A 12,851-nucleotide genomic window follows, 5' to 3' on the forward strand; every position below is an offset into this window, starting at 1 on the left:
GTATTTCCAGGAGGTCTCACATTCAAGTACTGACCAGGTCCTGCCCCGTTTAGCTTCCGAGATCTGACGATATCATGCGCATTCAGGACGGTGTGGCCGAAAGCCGAGAGGCACGGCTGCATGATGTCTCTTTAAGGCTGGCGGGTATTGACGGAACTTACAGCAAAAAAAAAAAGAAAAAAGAAAAATGGAGGGAAAAATATCAGTGCAGCAAAGGGTTTTGAAAGTAGCCGGGTACGTGTACAATTCTTCAATAATATCTCCTACAGACTGAAAGAGAGTATTAAGAGCTATGATGAAGTTACCCAGGAGACGTAAAAAGCTTGCAGCACCTGGTATTTCCAGGAGGTCACCCATCCAAGTACTGACCAGGCCCTGCCCCGTTAGCTTCCGAAATCTGATGAGATGGGGCGCGTTCAGGACGGTGTGGCCGCAAGCCAAGAGGCCTGGCTGCATGATGTCTCTTAAAGGCTGGCGGGTATTGACGGAACTTCCAGCAAAAAAAAAAAAAAAAAAATGGAAAATGGAGGGAAAAATATCAGTACAGCAAAGGCTGTTGAAAGTAGCCGGGTACATGTACAATTCTTCAATTATATCTCCTCCAGACTGAATGAGAGTATTAAGAGCTATGCTGAAGTTACCCAGGAGATGTAAAAAGCTTTCAGCACCTGGTATTTCCAGGAGGTCACCCATCCAATTACTGACCAGACCCTGCCCAGTTTTTCTTCCGAGATCTGACGAGATTTTGCATCTTCAGGACGGTGTGGCCTCAAGCCAAGAGGCCTGGCTGCATGATGTCTCTTAAAGGCTGGAGGGTATTGATGGAACTTCCAGCAAGAAATAAAAGAAAAAAGAAAAATGGAGGGAAAAATATCAGTGCAGCAAAGCGTGTTGAAGGTAGCCGGGTACGTGTACAATTCTTCAATTATATCTCCTCCAGACAGATAGAGAGTATTAAGAGCTACGATAAAGTTACCCAGGAGACGTAAAAGCTTGCAGCACCAGGTATTTCCAGGAGGTCTCACATTCAAGTACTGAACAGGTCCTGCCCCGTTTAGCTTCCGAGATCTGACGAGATCGGGCGCGTTCAGGACGGTGTGGCCGCAAGGCGAGATGTCTGGCTGCATGACGTCTCTTAAAGGCTGGCGGGTATTGACGGAATTTCCAGCAAAAAAAAAAAAAAAAAAATAGAAAAATGGAGGGAAAAATATCAGTGCAGGAAAGGGTGTTGAAAGTAGCCGGGTACGTGTACAATTCTTCAATTATATCTCCTGGAGACAGAAAGAGATTATTAAGAGCTACGATGAAGTTACCCAGGAGACGTAAAAAGCTTGCAGCACCTGGTATTTCTAGGAGGTCTCCCATCCAAGTACTGACCAGGCCCTGCCCCGTTTAGCTTCCGAGATCTGACGAGATCGGGCGCATTCAGGACGGTGTGGCCGCAAGCTGAGATGCCTGGCTGCATGATGTCTCTTAAAGGCTGGCGGGTATTGACGGAACTGCCAGCAAAAAAAAAAAAGAAAAATAGAGGGAAAAATACCAGTGCAGCAAAGGGTGTTGAAAGTAGCCGGGTACGTGTACAATTCTTCAATTATATCTTCTCCAGACAGAAAGAGAGTATTAAGAGCTACGATGAAGTTCCCCAGGAGACGTAAAAAGCTGGCAGCACCTGGTATTTCCAGGAGGTCTCACATTTAAGTACTGACCAGGTCCTGCCCCGTTTAGCTTCCGAGATCTGACAAGATCGGGCGCGTTCAGGACGGCGTGGCCGCAAGCCGAGATGTCTGGCTGCATGATGTCTCTTAAAGGTTGGCGGGTATTGACGGAACTTCCAGCAAAAAAAAAAAAAAAAAGAAAAATGGATGGAAAAATATCAGTGCAGCAAAGGGTGTTGAAAGTAGCCGGGTACGTGTACAATTCTTCAATTATATCTCCTGGAGACAGAAAGAGAGTATTAAGAGCTACGATGAAGTTACCCAGGAGACGTAAAAAGCTTGCAGCACCTGGTATTTCTAGGAGGTCTCCCATCCAAGTACTGACCAGGCCCTGCCCCGTTTAGCTTCCGAGATCTGACGAGATCGGGCGCATTCAGGACGGTGTGGCCACAAGCCGAAAGGCCTGGCTGCATGATGTCTCTTAAAGGTTGGCGGGTATTGACGGAACTTCCAGCAAAAAAAAAAAAAAAAAAAAAAAAAGAAAAATGGATGGAAAAATATCAGTGCAGCAAAGGGTGTTGACAGTAGCTGGATACGTGTACAATACTTCAATTATATCTCCTCCAGACAGAGAGAGAGTATTAAGAGCTACGATAAAGTTACCCAGGAGACGTAAAAGCTTGCAGCACTAGGTACTTCCAGGAGGTCTCACTTTCATGTACTGACCAGGTCCTGCCCCGTTTAGCTTCCGAGATCTGACGAGATCGGGCGCGTTCAGGATGGTGTGGCCGCAAGCCGAGATGCCTGGCTGCATGATGTCTCTTAAAGGCTGGCGGGTATTGACGGAACTGCCAGCAAAAAAAAAAAAGAAAAATAGAGGGAAATATACCAGTGCAGCAAAGGGTGTTGAAAGTAGCCGGGTACGTGTACAATTCTTCAATTATATCTCCTGGAGACAGAAAGAGAGTATTAAGAGCTACGATGAAGTTACCCAGGAGACGTAAAAAGCTTGCAGCACCTGGTATTTCTAGGAGGTCTCCCATCCAAGTACTGACCAGGCCCTGCCCCGTTTAGCTTCCGAGATCTGACGAGATCGGGCGCATTCAGGACGGTGTGGCCACAAGCCGAAAGGCCTGGCTGCATGATGTCTCTTAAAGGTTGGCGGGTATTGACGGAACTTCCAGCAAAAAAAAAAAAGAAAAAAAGAAAAAAGAAAAATGGATGGAAAAATATCAGTGCAGCAAAGGGTGTTGACAGTAGCTGGATACGTGTACAATACTTCAATTATATCTCCTCCAGACAGAGAGAGAGAATTAAAAGCTACGATAAAGTTACCCAGGAGACGTAAAAGCTTGCAGCACCAGGTATTTCCAGGAGGTCTCCCATCCAAGTACTGACCAGGTCCTGCCCCTTTTAGCTTCCGAGATCTTACGAGATCGGGCACGTTCAGGACGGTGTGGCCGCAAGCCAAGAGGCCTGGCTGCATGATGTCTCTTAAAGGTTGGCGGGTATTGACGGAACTTCCAGCAAAAAAAAAAAAAAAAAAAAAAAAAAGAAAAATGGATGGAAAAATATCAGTGCAGCAAAGGGTGTTGACAGTAGCTGGATACGTGTACAATACTTCAATTATATCTCCTCCAGACAGAGAGAGAGTATTAAGAGCTACGATAAAGTTACCCAGGAGACGTAAAAGCTTGCAGCACTAGGTACTTCCAGGAGGTCTCACTTTCATGTACTGACCAGGTCCTGCCCCGTTTAGCTTCCGAGATCTGACGAGATCGGGCGCGTTCAGGATGGTGTGGCCGCAAGCCGAGATGCCTGGCTGCATGATGTCTCTTAAAGGCTGGCGGGTATTGACGGAACTGCCAGCAAAAAAAAAAAAGAAAAATAGAGGGAAATATACCAGTGCAGCAAAGGGTGTTGAAAGTAGCCGGGTACGTGTACAATTCTTCAATTATATCTCCTGGAGACAGAAAGAGAGTATTAAGAGCTACGATGAAGTTACCCAGGAGACGTAAAAAGCTTGCAGCACCTGGTATTTCTAGGAGGTCTCCCATCCAAGTACTGACCAGGCCCTGCCCCGTTTAGCTTCCGAGATCTGACAAGATCGGGCGCGTTCAGGATGGTGTGGCCGCAAGCCGAGATGCCTGGCTGCATGATGTCTCTTAAAGGCTGGCGGGTATTGACGGAACTGCCAGCAAAAAAAAAAAGAAAAATAGAGGGAAATATACCAGTGCAGCAAAGGGTGTTGAAAGTAGCCGGGTACGTGTACAATTCTTCAATTATATCTCCTGGAGACAGAAAGAGAGTATTAAGAGCTACGATGAAGTTACCCAGGAGACGTAAAAAGCTTGCAGCACCTGGTATTTCTAGGAGGTCTCCCATCCAAGTACTGACCAGGCCCTGCCCCGTTTAGCTTCCGAGATCTGACGAGATCGGGCGCATTCAGGACGGTAAGGCCACAAGCCGAAAGGCCTGGCTGCATGATGTCTCTTAAAGGTTGGCGGGTATTGTCGGAACTTCCAGCAAAAAAAAAAAGAAAAAAAGAAAAAAGAAAAATGGATGGAAAAATATCAGTGCAGCAAAGGGTGTTGACAGTAGCTGGATACGTGTACAATACTTCAATTATATCTCCTCCAGACAGAGAGAGAGTATTAAGAGCTACGATAAAGTTTCCCAGGAGACGTAAAAGCTTGCAGCACTAGGTATTTCCAGGAGGTCTCACTATCATGTACTGACCAGGTCCTGCCCCGTTTAGCTTCCGAGATCTGACGAGATCGGACGCGTTCAGGATGGTGTGGCCGCAAGCCGAGATGCCTGGCTGCATGATGTCTCTTAAAGGCTGGCGGGTATTGACGGAACTGCCAGCAAAAAAAAAAAAGAAAAATAGAGGGAAATATACCAGTGCAGCAAAGGGTGTTGAAAGTAGCCGGGTACGTGTACAATTCTTCAATTATATCTCCTGGAGACAGAAAGAGAGTATTAAGAGCTACGATGAAGTTACCCAGGAGACGTAAAAAGCTTGCAGCACCTGGTATTTCTAGGAGGTCTCCCATCCAAGTACTGACCAGGCCCTGCCCCATTTAGCTTCCGAGATCTGAGAAGATCGGGCGCGTTCAGGATGGTGTGGCCGCAAGCCGAGATGCCTGGCTGCATGATGTCTCTTAAAGGCTGGCGGGTATTGACGGAACTTCCAGCAAAAAAAAAAAAGAAAAATAGAGGGAAATATACCAGTGCAGCAAAGGGTGTTGAAAGTAGCCGGGTACGTGTACAATTCTTCAATTATATCTCCTGGAGACAGAAAGAGAGTATTAAGAGCTACGATGAAGTTACCCAGGAGACGTAAAAAGCTTGCAGCACCTGGTATTTCTAGGAGGTCTCCCATCCAAGTACTGACCAGGCCCTGCCCCGTTTAGCTTCCGAGATCTGACGAGATCGGGCGCATTCAGGACGGTGTGGCCACAAGCCGAAAGGCCTGGCTGCATGATGTCTCTTAAAGGTTGGCGGGTATTGACGGAACTTCCAGCAAAAAAAAAAAAGAAAAAAAGAAAAAAGAAAAATGGATGGAAAAATATCAGTGCAGCAAAGGGTGTTGACAGTAGCTGGATACGTGTACAATACTTCAATTATATCTCCTCCAGACAGAGAGAGAGTTTTAAGAGCTACGATAAAGTTACCCAGGAGACGTAAAAGCTTGCAGCACTAGGTATTTCCAGGAGGTATCACTTTCATGTACTGACCAGGTCCTGCTCCGTTTAGCTTCCGAGATCTGACGAGATCGGGCGCGTTCAGGATGGTGTGGCCGCAAGCCGAGATGCCTGGCTGCATGATGTCTCTTAAAGGCTGGCGGGTATTGACGGAACTGCCAGCAAAAAAAAAAAGAAAAATAGAGGGAAATATACCAGTGCAGCAAAGGGTGTTGAAAGTAGCCGGGTACGTGTACAATTCTTCAATTATATCTCCTGGAGACAGAAAGAGAGTATTAAGAGCTACGATGAAGTTACCCAGGAGACGTAAAAAGCTTGCAGCACCTGGTATTTCTAGGAGGTCTCCCATCCAAGTACTGACCAGGCCCTGCCCCGTTTAGCTTCCGAGATCTGACGAGATCGGGCGCATTCAGGACGGTGTGGCCACAAGCCGAAAGGCCTGGCTGCATGATGTCTCTTAAAGGTTGGCGGGTATTGACGGAACTTCCAGCAAAAAAAAAAAAAGAAAAAAAGAAAAAAGAAAAATGGATGGAAAAATATCAGTGCAGCAAAGGGTGTTGACAGTAGCTGGATACGTGTACAATACTTCAATTATATCTCCTCCAGACAGAGAGAGAGTATTAAGAGCTACGATGAAGTTACCCAGGAGACGTAAAAAGCTTGCAGCACCTGGTATTTCTAGGAGGTCTCCCATCCAAGTACTGACCAGGCCCTGCCCCGTTTAGCTTCCGAGATCTGACGAGATCGGGCGCATTCAGGACGGTAAGGCCACAAGCCGAAAGGCCTGGCTGCATGATGTCTCTTAAAGGTTGGCGGGTATTGTCGGAACTTCCAGCAAAAAAAAAAAGAAAAAAAGAAAAAAGAAAAATGGATGGAAAAATATCAGTGCAGCAAAGGGTGTTGACAGTAGCTGGATACGTGTACAATACTTCAATTATATCTCCTCCAGACAGAGAGAGAGTATTAAGAGCTACGATAAAGTTTCCCAGGAGACGTAAAAGCTTGCAGCACTAGGTATTTCCAGGAGGTCTCACTATCATGTACTGACCAGGTCCTGCCCCGTTTAGCTTCCGAGATCTGACGAGATCGGACGCGTTCAGGATGGTGTGGCCGCAAGCCGAGATGCCTGGCTGCATGATGTCTCTTAAAGGCTGGCGGGTATTGACGGAACTGCCAGCAAAAAAAAAAAAGAAAAATAGAGGGAAATATACCAGTGCAGCAAAGGGTGTTGAAAGTAGCCGGGTACGTGTACAATTCTTCAATTATATCTCCTGGAGACAGAAAGAGAGTATTAAGAGCTACGATGAAGTTACCCAGGAGACGTAAAAAGCTTGCAGCACCTGGTATTTCTAGGAGGTCTCCCATCCAAGTACTGACCAGGCCCTGCCCCATTTAGCTTCCGAGATCTGAGAAGATCGGGCGCGTTCAGGATGGTGTGGCCGCAAGCCGAGATGCCTGGCTGCATGATGTCTCTTAAAGGCTGGCGGGTATTGACGGAACTTCCAGCAAAAAAAAAAAAGAAAAATAGAGGGAAATATACCAGTGCAGCAAAGGGTGTTGAAAGTAGCCGGGTACGTGTACAATTCTTCAATTATATCTCCTGGAGACAGAAAGAGAGTATTAAGAGCTACGATGAAGTTACCCAGGAGACGTAAAAAGCTTGCAGCACCTGGTATTTCTAGGAGGTCTCCCATCCAAGTACTGACCAGGCCCTGCCCCGTTTAGCTTCCGAGATCTGACGAGATCGGGCGCATTCAGGACGGTGTGGCCACAAGCCGAAAGGCCTGGCTGCATGATGTCTCTTAAAGGTTGGCGGGTATTGACGGAACTTCCAGCAAAAAAAAAAAAGAAAAAAAGAAAAAAGAAAAATGGATGGAAAAATATCAGTGCAGCAAAGGGTGTTGACAGTAGCTGGATACGTGTACAATACTTCAATTATATCTCCTCCAGACAGAGAGAGAGTTTTAAGAGCTACGATAAAGTTACCCAGGAGACGTAAAAGCTTGCAGCACTAGGTATTTCCAGGAGGTATCACTTTCATGTACTGACCAGGTCCTGCTCCGTTTAGCTTCCGAGATCTGACGAGATCGGGCGCGTTCAGGATGGTGTGGCCGCAAGCCGAGATGCCTGGCTGCATGATGTCTCTTAAAGGCTGGCGGGTATTGACGGAACTGCCAGCAAAAAAAAAAAGAAAAATAGAGGGAAATATACCAGTGCAGCAAAGGGTGTTGAAAGTAGCCGGGTACGTGTACAATTCTTCAATTATATCTCCTGGAGACAGAAAGAGAGTATTAAGAGCTACGATGAAGTTACCCAGGAGACGTAAAAAGCTTGCAGCACCTGGTATTTCTAGGAGGTCTCCCATCCAAGTACTGACCAGGCCCTGCCCCGTTTAGCTTCCGAGATCTGACGAGATCGGGCGCATTCAGGACGGTGTGGCCACAAGCCGAAAGGCCTGGCTGCATGATGTCTCTTAAAGGTTGGCGGGTATTGACGGAACTTCCAGCAAAAAAAAAAAAAGAAAAAAAGAAAAAAGAAAAATGGATGGAAAAATATCAGTGCAGCAAAGGGTGTTGACAGTAGCTGGATACGTGTACAATACTTCAATTATATCTCCTCCAGACAGAGAGAGAGTATTAAGAGCTACGATAAAGTTACCCAGGAGACGTAAAAGCTTGCAGCACTAGGTATTTCCAGGAGGTATCACTTTCATGTACTGACCAGGTCCTGCCCCGTTTAGCTTCCGAGATCTGACGAGATCGGGCGCGTTCAGGATGGTGTGGCCGCAAGCCGAGATGCCTGGCTGCATGATGTCTCTTAAAGGCTGGCGGGTATTGACGGAATTTCCAGCAAAAAAAAAAAAAAAAAATAGAAAAATGGAGGTAAAAATATCAGTGCAGGAAAGGGTGTTGAAAGTAGCCGGGTACGTGTACAATTCTTCAATTATATCTCCTGGAGACAGAAAGAGAGTATTAAGAGCTACGATGAAGTTACCCAGGAGACGTAAAAAGCTTGCAGCACCTGGTATTTCTAGGAGGTCTCCCATCCAAGTACTGACCAGGCCCTGCCCCGTTTAGCTTCCGAGATCTGACGAGATCGGGCGCATTCAGGACGGTAAGGCCACAAGCCGAAAGGCCTGGCTGCATGATGTCTCTTAAAGGTTGGCGGGTATTGTCGGAACTTCCAGCAAAAAAAAAAAGAAAAAAAGAAAAAAGAAAAATGGATGGAAAAATATCAGTGCAGCAAAGGGTGTTGACAGTAGCTGGATACGTGTACAATACTTCAATTATATCTCCTCCAGACAGAGAGAGAGTATTAAGAGCTACGATAAAGTTTCCCAGGAGACGTAAAAGCTTGCAGCACTAGGTATTTCCAGGAGGTCTCACTATCATGTACTGACCAGGTCCTGCCCCGTTTAGCTTCCGAGATCTGACGAGATCGGACGCGTTCAGGATGGTGTGGCCGCAAGCCGAGATGCCTGGCTGCATGATGTCTCTTAAAGGCTGGCGGGTATTGACGGAACTGCCAGCAAAAAAAAAAAAGAAAAATAGAGGGAAATATACCAGTGCAGCAAAGGGTGTTGAAAGTAGCCGGGTACGTGTACAATTCTTCAATTATATCTCCTGGAGACAGAAAGAGAGTATTAAGAGCTACGATGAAGTTACCCAGGAGACGTAAAAAGCTTGCAGCACCTGGTATTTCTAGGAGGTCTCCCATCCAAGTACTGACCAGGCCCTGCCCCATTTAGCTTCCGAGATCTGAGAAGATCGGGCGCGTTCAGGATGGTGTGGCCGCAAGCCGAGATGCCTGGCTGCATGATGTCTCTTAAAGGCTGGCGGGTATTGACGGAACTTCCAGCAAAAAAAAAAAGAAAAATAGAGGGAAATATACCAGTGCAGCAAAGGGTGTTGAAAGTAGCCGGGTACGTGTACAATTCTTCAATTATATCTCCTGGAGACAGAAAGAGAGTATTAAGAGCTACGATGAAGTTACCCAGGAGACGTAAAAAGCTTGCAGCACCTGGTATTTCTAGGAGGTCTCCCATCCAAGTACTGACCAGGCCCTGCCCCGTTTAGCTTCCGAGATCTGACGAGATCGGGCGCATTCAGGACGGTGTGGCCACAAGCCGAAAGGCCTGGCTGCATGATGTCTCTTAAAGGTTGGCGGGTATTGACGGAACTTCCAGCAAAAAAAAAAAAGAAAAAAAGAAAAAAGAAAAATGGATGGAAAAATATCAGTGCAGCAAAGGGTGTTGACAGTAGCTGGATACGTGTACAATACTTCAATTATATCTCCTCCAGACAGAGAGAGAGTTTTAAGAGCTACGATAAAGTTACCCAGGAGACGTAAAAGCTTGCAGCACTAGGTATTTCCAGGAGGTATCACTTTCATGTACTGACCAGGTCCTGCTCCGTTTAGCTTCCGAGATCTGACGAGATCGGGCGCGTTCAGGATGGTGTGGCCGCAAGCCGAGATGCCTGGCTGCATGATGTCTCTTAAAGGCTGGCGGGTATTGACGGAACTGCCAGCAAAAAAAAAAAGAAAAATAGAGGGAAATATACCAGTGCAGCAAAGGGTGTTGAAAGTAGCCGGGTACGTGTACAATTCTTCAATTATATCTCCTGGAGACAGAAAGAGAGTATTAAGAGCTACGATGAAGTTACCCAGGAGACGTAAAAAGCTTGCAGCACCTGGTATTTCTAGGAGGTCTCCCATCCAAGTACTGACCAGGCCCTGCCCCGTTTAGCTTCCGAGATCTGACGAGATCGGGCGCATTCAGGACGGTGTGGCCACAAGCCGAAAGGCCTGGCTGCATGATGTCTCTTAAAGGTTGGCGGGTATTGACGGAACTTCCAGCAAAAAAAAAAAAAGAAAAAAAGAAAAAAGAAAAATGGATGGAAAAATATCAGTGCAGCAAAGGGTGTTGACAGTAGCTGGATACGTGTACAATACTTCAATTATATCTCCTCCAGACAGAGAGAGAGTATTAAGAGCTACGATAAAGTTACCCAGGAGACGTAAAAGCTTGCAGCACTAGGTATTTCCAGGAGGTATCACTTTCATGTACTGACCAGGTCCTGCCCCGTTTAGCTTCCGAGATCTGACGAGATCGGGCGCGTTCAGGATGGTGTGGCCGCAAGCCGAGATGCCTGGCTGCATGATGTCTCTTAAAGGCTGGCGGGTATTGACGGAATTTCCAGCAAAAAAAAAAAAAAAAAATAGAAAAATGGAGGTAAAAATATCAGTGCAGGAAAGGGTGTTGAAAGTAGCCGGGTACGTGTACAATTCTTCAATTATATCTCCTGGAGACAGAAAGAGAGTATTAAGAGCTACGATGAAGTTACCCAGGAGACGTAAAAAGCTTGCAGCACCTGGTATTTCTAGGAGGTCTCCCATCCAAGTACTGACCAGGCCCTGCCCCGTTTAGCTTCCGAGATCTGACGAGATCGGGTGCGTTCAGGACGGTGTGGCCACAAGCCGAAAGGCCTGGCTGCATGATGTCTCTTAAAGGTTGGCGGGTATTGACGGAACTTCCAGCAAAAAAAAAAAACAAAAAAAGAAAAAAGAAAAATGGATGGAAAAATATCAGTGCAGCAAAGGGTGTTGACAGTAGCCGGGTACGTGTACAATTCTTCAATTATATCTCCTGCAGACTGAAAGAGAGTATTAAGAGCTACGATAAAGTTACCCAGGAGACGAAAAAGCTAGCAGCACCTGGTATTTCCAGGAGGTCACCCATCCAAGTACTGACCAGGACCTGCCCCGTTTAGCTTCCGAGATCTGATGAGATTGGGCGCGTTCAGGACGGTGTGGCCGCAAGCCAAGAGGCCTGGCTGCATGATGTCTCTTAAAGGCTGACGGGTATTGACGGAACTTCCAGCAAAAAAAAAATGGATAAAGAAAAATGGAGGGAAAAATATCAGTGCAGCAATGGGTGTTGAAAGTAGCCGGGTACGTGTACAATACTTCAATTATATCTCCTCCAGACAGAAAGAGAGTATTAAGAGCTACGATGAACTCACCTAAAGGATTATTAGGAACACCATACTAATACTGTGTTTGACCCCCTTTCGCCTTCAGAACTGCTTTAATTCTACGTGGCATTGCTTCAACAAGGTGCTGAAAGCATTCTTTAGAAATGTTGGCCCATATTGATAGGATAGCATCTTGCAGTTGATGGAGATTTGTGGGATGCACATCCAGGGCACGAAGCTCCCGTTCCACCACATCCCAAAGATGCTCCATTGGGTTGAGATCTGGTGACTGTGGGGGCCAGTTTAGTACAGTGAACTCATTGTCATGTTCAAGAAACCAATTTGAAATGATTCGACCTTTGTGACATGGTGCATTATCCTGCTGGAAGTAGCCATCAGAGGATGGGTACATGGTGGTCAAAAAGGGATGGACATGGTCAGAAACAATGCTCAGGTAGGCCGTAGCATTTAAACAATGCCCAATTGGTACTAAGGGGCCTAAAGTGTGCCAAGAAGACATCCCCCACACCATTACACCACCACCACCAGCCTGCACAGTGGTAACAAGACATGATGGATCCATGTTCTCATTCTGTTTACGCCAAATTCTGACTCTACCATCTGAATGTCTCACCTCTTTTTCCTATTTGTAGTGGAGATGAGTGGTACCCGGTGGGGTCTTCTGCTGTTGTAGCCCATCCGCCTCAAGGTTGTACGTGTTGTGGCTTCACAAATGCTTTGCTGCATACCTCGTTTGTAACTAGTGGTTATTTCAGTCAAAGTTGCTCTTCTATCAGCTTGAATCAGTCGGCCCATTCTCCTCTGACCTCTTGCATCAACAAGGCATTTTCGCCCACAGGACTGCCGCATACTGGATGTTTTTCCCTTTTCACACCATTCTTTGTAAACCCTAGAAATGGTTGTGCGTGAAAATCCCAGTAACTGAGCAGATTGTGAAATACTCAGACCGGCCCGTCTGGCACCAACAACCATGCCACGCTCAAAATTGCTTAAATCACCTTTCATTCCCATTCAGACATTCAGTTTGGAGTTCAGGAGATTGTCTTGACCAGGACCACACCCCTAAATGCATTGAAGCAACTGCCATGTGATTGGTTGATTAGATAATTGCATTAATGAGAAATTGAACAGGTGTTCCTAATAATCCTTTAGGTGAGTGTATATGTATGTATGTGTATGTATGTCCAATTGCTTTGACAATACAAATGAAATGAATTGAGAGAGAGAGAGAGAGAGAGAGAGAGAGAGAGAGAGAGAGGAATATGAGCTCCTAAAAAACATTTGTTTTTATACATAAGCGGATTTAATTTGTGATTTACAAATGAATATATAGCACTATAAACATACACAGAAGACATGGAATAGAAATTCAGAAGAAAAAGTATTCAAAAAATAATAATTTTAAGAGAAACACAAAAAGAAGAAAGCAGAGAGACAGTTCAGGAAGAAAAGTCAGAAAAGAAAAGCTGAAGACAAGAATTGGAGGTAAGAGA

The 12,851-nt window shown here is 45.9% G+C and overlaps 14 non-coding genes and 18 pseudogenes across 14 annotated transcripts; all 32 read right to left on the reverse strand.

Moving 5' to 3' along the window:
- Positions 1-320: 320 nt before the first annotated feature.
- Positions 321-438, reverse strand: LOC136724196 (uncharacterized; annotated as a pseudogene).
- Positions 439-990: 552 nt separating this feature from the next.
- On the reverse strand, positions 991-1,109 carry LOC136724212 (uncharacterized; annotated as a pseudogene).
- Positions 1,110-1,328: 219 nt separating this feature from the next.
- Positions 1,329-1,447, reverse strand: LOC136724258 (5S ribosomal RNA). Its single transcript, XR_010806974.1, has one exon. It is a non-coding gene; the product is annotated as a 5S ribosomal RNA (ribosomal RNA).
- A 210-nt stretch (positions 1,448-1,657) lies between these two features.
- LOC136724229 (uncharacterized) lies at positions 1,658-1,776 on the reverse strand (annotated as a pseudogene).
- A 215-nt stretch (positions 1,777-1,991) lies between these two features.
- On the reverse strand, positions 1,992-2,110 carry LOC136724268 (5S ribosomal RNA). Its single transcript, XR_010806983.1, has one exon. It is a non-coding gene; the product is annotated as a 5S ribosomal RNA (ribosomal RNA).
- A 222-nt stretch (positions 2,111-2,332) lies between these two features.
- Positions 2,333-2,451, reverse strand: LOC136724234 (uncharacterized; annotated as a pseudogene).
- Positions 2,452-2,661: 210 nt separating this feature from the next.
- Positions 2,662-2,780, reverse strand: LOC136724269 (5S ribosomal RNA). The gene has a single exon (XR_010806984.1). It is a non-coding gene; the product is annotated as a 5S ribosomal RNA (ribosomal RNA).
- A 224-nt stretch (positions 2,781-3,004) lies between these two features.
- LOC136724300 (uncharacterized) lies at positions 3,005-3,123 on the reverse strand (annotated as a pseudogene).
- A 223-nt stretch (positions 3,124-3,346) lies between these two features.
- Positions 3,347-3,465, reverse strand: LOC136724235 (uncharacterized; annotated as a pseudogene).
- Positions 3,466-3,675: 210 nt separating this feature from the next.
- On the reverse strand, positions 3,676-3,794 carry LOC136724285 (5S ribosomal RNA). Its single transcript, XR_010806998.1, has one exon. It is a non-coding gene; the product is annotated as a 5S ribosomal RNA (ribosomal RNA).
- A 209-nt stretch (positions 3,795-4,003) lies between these two features.
- LOC136724278 (5S ribosomal RNA) lies at positions 4,004-4,122 on the reverse strand. Its single transcript, XR_010806992.1, has one exon. It is a non-coding gene; the product is annotated as a 5S ribosomal RNA (ribosomal RNA).
- A 223-nt stretch (positions 4,123-4,345) lies between these two features.
- Positions 4,346-4,464, reverse strand: LOC136724246 (uncharacterized; annotated as a pseudogene).
- Positions 4,465-4,674: 210 nt separating this feature from the next.
- LOC136724302 (uncharacterized) lies at positions 4,675-4,793 on the reverse strand (annotated as a pseudogene).
- Positions 4,794-5,003: 210 nt separating this feature from the next.
- Positions 5,004-5,122, reverse strand: LOC136724271 (5S ribosomal RNA). Its single transcript, XR_010806985.1, has one exon. It is a non-coding gene; the product is annotated as a 5S ribosomal RNA (ribosomal RNA).
- Positions 5,123-5,346: 224 nt separating this feature from the next.
- On the reverse strand, positions 5,347-5,465 carry LOC136724250 (uncharacterized; annotated as a pseudogene).
- A 209-nt stretch (positions 5,466-5,674) lies between these two features.
- LOC136724272 (5S ribosomal RNA) lies at positions 5,675-5,793 on the reverse strand. Its single transcript, XR_010806986.1, has one exon. It is a non-coding gene; the product is annotated as a 5S ribosomal RNA (ribosomal RNA).
- Positions 5,794-6,019: 226 nt separating this feature from the next.
- LOC136724279 (5S ribosomal RNA) lies at positions 6,020-6,138 on the reverse strand. The gene has a single exon (XR_010806993.1). It is a non-coding gene; the product is annotated as a 5S ribosomal RNA (ribosomal RNA).
- A 223-nt stretch (positions 6,139-6,361) lies between these two features.
- LOC136724247 (uncharacterized) lies at positions 6,362-6,480 on the reverse strand (annotated as a pseudogene).
- Positions 6,481-6,690: 210 nt separating this feature from the next.
- Positions 6,691-6,809, reverse strand: LOC136724304 (uncharacterized; annotated as a pseudogene).
- A 210-nt stretch (positions 6,810-7,019) lies between these two features.
- LOC136724273 (5S ribosomal RNA) lies at positions 7,020-7,138 on the reverse strand. Its single transcript, XR_010806987.1, has one exon. It is a non-coding gene; the product is annotated as a 5S ribosomal RNA (ribosomal RNA).
- Positions 7,139-7,362: 224 nt separating this feature from the next.
- Positions 7,363-7,481, reverse strand: LOC136724251 (uncharacterized; annotated as a pseudogene).
- Positions 7,482-7,690: 209 nt separating this feature from the next.
- Positions 7,691-7,809, reverse strand: LOC136724275 (5S ribosomal RNA). The gene has a single exon (XR_010806989.1). It is a non-coding gene; the product is annotated as a 5S ribosomal RNA (ribosomal RNA).
- A 225-nt stretch (positions 7,810-8,034) lies between these two features.
- LOC136724240 (uncharacterized) lies at positions 8,035-8,153 on the reverse strand (annotated as a pseudogene).
- Positions 8,154-8,371: 218 nt separating this feature from the next.
- LOC136724280 (5S ribosomal RNA) lies at positions 8,372-8,490 on the reverse strand. Its single transcript, XR_010806994.1, has one exon. It is a non-coding gene; the product is annotated as a 5S ribosomal RNA (ribosomal RNA).
- A 223-nt stretch (positions 8,491-8,713) lies between these two features.
- LOC136724249 (uncharacterized) lies at positions 8,714-8,832 on the reverse strand (annotated as a pseudogene).
- Positions 8,833-9,042: 210 nt separating this feature from the next.
- Positions 9,043-9,161, reverse strand: LOC136724177 (uncharacterized; annotated as a pseudogene).
- A 209-nt stretch (positions 9,162-9,370) lies between these two features.
- Positions 9,371-9,489, reverse strand: LOC136724276 (5S ribosomal RNA). The gene has a single exon (XR_010806990.1). It is a non-coding gene; the product is annotated as a 5S ribosomal RNA (ribosomal RNA).
- A 224-nt stretch (positions 9,490-9,713) lies between these two features.
- Positions 9,714-9,832, reverse strand: LOC136724252 (uncharacterized; annotated as a pseudogene).
- Positions 9,833-10,041: 209 nt separating this feature from the next.
- On the reverse strand, positions 10,042-10,160 carry LOC136724277 (5S ribosomal RNA). The gene has a single exon (XR_010806991.1). It is a non-coding gene; the product is annotated as a 5S ribosomal RNA (ribosomal RNA).
- Positions 10,161-10,385: 225 nt separating this feature from the next.
- LOC136724241 (uncharacterized) lies at positions 10,386-10,504 on the reverse strand (annotated as a pseudogene).
- A 218-nt stretch (positions 10,505-10,722) lies between these two features.
- On the reverse strand, positions 10,723-10,841 carry LOC136724261 (5S ribosomal RNA). Its single transcript, XR_010806976.1, has one exon. It is a non-coding gene; the product is annotated as a 5S ribosomal RNA (ribosomal RNA).
- Positions 10,842-11,065: 224 nt separating this feature from the next.
- LOC136724297 (uncharacterized) lies at positions 11,066-11,184 on the reverse strand (annotated as a pseudogene).
- Positions 11,185-12,851: the final 1,667 nt, after the last annotated feature.

Source organism: Amia ocellicauda, unplaced genomic scaffold, assembly GCF_036373705.1.
Source record: "Amia ocellicauda isolate fAmiCal2 unplaced genomic scaffold, fAmiCal2.hap1 HAP1_SCAFFOLD_178, whole genome shotgun sequence".
NCBI classification, from domain to species: Eukaryota; Metazoa; Chordata; class Actinopteri; order Amiiformes; family Amiidae; genus Amia; species Amia ocellicauda.